Below are 5,018 nucleotides of genomic sequence, written 5' to 3'. Positions count from 1 at the left end.
CTGAGAAGAAGAGAAAATGTTCTGCAATCTTCATCTTGGGACCCTTGCCAGATCTGGGCCAGTTTCTTTTGCAATGAAAATCTTATTCTAGTGTGTGCTGTGGTGGCAAGGAGTGTTTCTTGACAGTGACTCTCAGCAGTGCTCTCCTCAGACAACTGCACACAGATAAGCCCTGTGCTTTGCTCTAGCTCCTGAGCTAACGCAGCCAATGCCATGAAGAGTCGGTTGACTCGGGCTCCCTGACTTCTGGATCAGTCAATGTGGGGACTGCTTGTTGATCAGTCGAGTGGTGGTGGTGTAGCAGAGCCTGATGCACATGCAGCGGAAGATGGCAGAATCACAGAATAATAACATTTGGGAGGGACCGCTGGAGGTCTCTAGTCCAACCTCCTGCTCAAAGCAGGGCTAACTTCGAAGTCATATCAGGCTGCTCAAGGCCTTGCCCAGCTGTTTTGAAAACCTCTAAGGATGGAGATTTCACAAACCCTCCAGACGATGGAGGGTGAGATCTGGGAGGTTGAGCTTGGGCTCAGTGGGGTGGCCCCACTGGTTTGCTCTGGTAAGGATATAAATAAATGATATGGTTGCAATTTCAAGGCCAGTTCTGAATAACCAGCTAGACCTGATCCCAAACTGAAAACTGTAACCAGTTCCAGACTTCCCTCAGAGCTCAGTACTTTTGGGACCTAGGAGTTTGCATTTGACCCATTGTAAAGAGAGCCACAAAGCTGCAGCCAAGGAGACTTTCCTAACCAGGGCTATAAATCCAGGCTATTTGCAGGGACAAATGACCCAGGAACCTGAGGTTGCAACTTCATGATTTTGCATTAAGCTCTTAAGGCACAGTTCCAGCCTTTTTCCTGGCCCTTGCTTTGTGGCAAAACTACAGCTGCTGTGACTGCATGGGAACTGATCCAGCTGAAAAATACCCTGCCTGAGGAAAAGATCCTTTTTATTATGATCACCGTGATGACTTGAGGAAGAGGGACACATGGGCTGGGGGAAGGTGGAATTGCCCCTTTCAGTGACAGCCTGTGCTTTGACCGTCTTAGGGAGATAATGAAACTGCAGCTTTGTGGTGGTAAAACAGGCTGCTCCTGCAAGCCCTGCACACAAATTGCCTTCAACAGGGGTGTATGGAGCAGACCAGAAAGGATTCATAAGTAAAGTTATGGGTCATGCTGATTTCTAAGAGCTGCAAAAGGAAGCACGTGCTTCATGGCTCCAAACTCTTTCTGCTCATGTGGAATGGATTAAAGGTAAAAACAGCCCTGTTATTCACTTTGCTCCTGAGCTGTTTCAGTCCTGTCTATCTTCTTCTCCAGAGAAGCTTGTACAGGAACTATTATCTGTGATCCAAAACTGCGGCTCATATCCCCAGGGTAGCTCATGGGATCCACTTCCCCTTGCCAGAGAATGAGGCATCACTGGGTACCAGCTGCAATGGTTCAGGGATGTTTGGTGCCAGGCTGGCTGTTTTCTTGCAGGATCTGCCTATTTGCAGATCTCTATTTTAAGTATGGAGTACTGGGGCACAGGGAAGCAAAGTGACTCCGCCGATGCTGTGTAGTGGGTCTTTGGTGGACAAGCCGCAAATCCACGTCTTATATCTGTTTAGCTGGAATCACGGACAGCACAAACATAGTCCTCACGCAACGACAGATTTATTACTTGGAAATGCTAGAAAGTTTCCACATCCTGTTCCTATTCCTTTGCCTGCACCTGTGTGAATGCCCGCTGTTCTCCCCACCAGGATGTCAGCAGATCCTGTAGTTTGTTTTCCACTGAAATGTCTCCTCTTAGGTAAATATTACATCTGGGGTTGCTTTGCCAGTGGCTTTCCTACCTGGAGTTTGTACAACAGGTCAATGCCCTGCTCAGAGATAAGCGGAATACTTGCTGTGAGTGCTGTTTGCTGCTGTGATACGCCACCCTGCTCTTCCCTCATGAGCTTCTCCTTTAAAGGTTTTTGAATGCTGCTTGAGTCGTGGAGGTTTTAGCAAAGTGAGGGAAATTTAAGACAAGCCATCTAGTGCTCGGACAGAGCAGAAGGACTTGTTTATTGCAACAGCCATGGCTTGTAAATTATTCATCTGTGTGTAATTGAAACACGCAGACCCTCAAAGGTCTTGTTACAAAGGGTGAGGTGAAGGATCAGCGAGCTTCGAGCAAAACAGGAAGGTTAACAGGTCCTGGGGAACCCTTCTCCATCCACCTGCACCTGCTCTGCAATAATGCCTGTTTGCAGAAGAAAACTGAGTTGCCGATAAGTGAAGCAACGCACAGATATGTGTCTGTATGGGGGAGAGAACATCTGTAAAATATCTCCCTGTGTCAGTTCTCCCTCCAGTGGGAAACACAGATTTGAAGCTGTTTGCAGTGAAACGTATACACAGCCTGTGGGCACGTACCAAGTATCAATGCACAATAGGCTCTGGCCTCTGTGAAAAGGAGAAGAAGTTTCCAAAGACCAAGGGAGATCAGAATAGCCGGCTAAGCAGAAAAGGAGCCAGTACACTTCTGCTCAGCAGTTCTGTCTCCAGACAAAACCAGACTTCAACTAATTCAGAAGAGCAGATGCTAGCTGGAACATTAATTGGAACAAATATAATCTTTTGTCTGTGCTTAAATCTGTATTCTAGCTCTCTTACAGTAGGTTTGGAGAGAGAAAGAGTTAACCCTTTAGCTGGCTTATTATTTTGTTAGGCACAGCATGTCCTTAGAAGAGAGCATAAGGAAACATCTATGAATAGGTTTGGATCCTTTTTTTTCAGGAGCAAACAATTCTCTGTCTAATAATGCAGAATCATCATCACAACCAGCATTCTCAACGCTTCCTTCTCACGGTGTTGTTAGTAAAGTGATCTTGCTCAGCTTTCAGAGGCCTTGTAAGTAGTGCTGGGCACAGGGCCAGCTGCTGTTCTTCCCTGTATGTATTGTATTAAGAGGACACCTCTTCTTTAACCTGTGCTCATTTGTTCCCCTCAGCCTGTATGACTTCTCATTAGACTTGATGTATGATCTATAGAAAGTGCAAAGAGCTCAGCTGACATCTGATATGCTTATAAATAGCCTGTCTGCCCTGCTACAGTTCTGTAGCTATCCCAACATGAGCAAACACTTGACGTATTGCGCTCTTCCTGGAACTGGGATGCTATCGGAGATTTTCCTCTAAAGCATCCAAATTTGGCCTCTGCTGGAAGCTGGGTACTTGACTGCAGGCACCACTGGTCTGTTCCAGATTGGCAGGTCCTCAATCTTGTCCTAGTCTCCGATTCCTCCCTAAGAGATGAGGCAAAGGCGTCGTTCGAGTAATGAGGCTCTTCCACTGTTCCCTGTCCTCCCTGCTCCAGTCTCCTGTCGCAGGCAGAGGCTCCCTCGACACAACTACAAGCCCCGGTCCTTTCCTACCGCTTTGCTCACACACCACCCCCAGGCTCCTGTTACTTCCTTCATTCCCGCACCCCCAGTTTACTCCCTCTCCATCAGGGCCAGATCCTGTTTTCTCGAGGGGCTCACCAAATCCATCACGAGTCTGGCAATCCTTGCTGAGATCTGTCCTGTGATGCTTTCCTGAGCACCAGCGCTCCCATCTAGATGCAACATGCTCTGGCTTCCAGCAGACCAAGAGCAGCAAAACCAGCAACCCCTGGTGCAAACTCCTCCCCGCTTCTTCGGTACATATCCCTTAACCCCTTTTTCTTTTGCTGACCTCCTTGAGTGATAACTATTGTCATTTCTCACCCCCTACTTGCACTGAATGAGCCTCAAATTCTGGCTCAAATTTCTCCCAAAGAGATTGCCAGAGAGAGATTAATTTAGGCAGGAGATCTGTGGAGGCTTGGGGAGCTGATCAGGATATTTAAGATTATCCCTGATTCATTTTGTTGCAGATCTGATGCAAGAAGTGAGTCAGATCCCTCCAACACAGTTTGACCTGACGGATGCGGCCGGCAGACAGCTGAGCAGCAGAGTGTGGAGCTCATGTTGTTTTGCAAATGGAATAAAGTTCACTTAACACAGTGGTCAGCTGCCTATACTTGCTGTTAACTCAAAGGCCTCTCACCTGAAAACAACCTGCAGATCACTTACTCCATCACTGCTCGCAGGTGGAATTAGCTCCTGAGAGCCATCGAGGGTGGAGGAGGCGGGTGTTTCTGAGAGGTGACCCTCTTTACGAAGATAGGGCAAAGGTCCCTTTCCTGTGATGCTGAGTTCATCATGCTTGAAATGCTCACAGGGACTGAGCACTGAGGCTGCCCAAAAGGCAGCCCCTTTTGGGCAGGCAGGACCCTGCCCAAAAAACTCTCTCCCTCCTCTGGGCTTTCTCTCTTAGCAATGCTGCCAATATTAGTCTTAATGTAATTTTGCTTTTTTTGCCTGCTTTCTTTTCCTAGGTGTGAATGCTGTCATTACTGAATGACGCTCGTTTCCCATGGGTCCCTTCAGCTTGTAGGAAAATCCTTCTTTCCCCCCAGCCCAGCTGCAGGCAGGTGTTTCCTGAGGCCGGTGGCTTAGGTAAGTTGCTCCTTCTGACTCAGCTCTTGTTGCACTGAGCTCTCAGTGCCTGTCTTCCTTCTGGATGTGTCTTGTTGACTACTGACAGCCACAGGTGAATGGCTCACACACTGATACATGTCTGATTTTTAGACATTTAGAGGTTAGAAGATGAAGCTCATGGAAATTTGTCCTAATATCTACCTCCTGCGTTCTGCCAGCATCTCTTCTTATCAGGACCCACCCCAGTTTCACTGCCCTCCAACCCTCTGTGGTGGTCTGCTGCCTGCCCTGTTTTCCCTCTCAGCCAGGTTCTGGTTCAGACTCTGTCCATTTTCTTCCAACAGGAGAGACAAACTCCTACTACAGCTTCTGCAGGCTGCAGCCCATCCCCACCTCTGCAGGGCAGGCCCCCCCATCTTGGGTACAGTGCTCCCCTGGGGCAGCCGTTGCCTTGCGGTCCCCGGAGAGCAGTGTTTGCAGACAAGCTGTCTGGCGAGAGCATCAGTGTTACTGCATTT

Source organism: Pygoscelis adeliae, unplaced genomic scaffold (genome assembly GCF_000699105.1).
Source record: "Pygoscelis adeliae isolate BGI_AS28 unplaced genomic scaffold, ASM69910v1 Scaffold208, whole genome shotgun sequence".
In the NCBI taxonomy this organism is placed as follows: Eukaryota; Metazoa; Chordata; class Aves; order Sphenisciformes; family Spheniscidae; genus Pygoscelis; species Pygoscelis adeliae.
Note: the sequence above shows the minus strand (reverse complement) of the source record.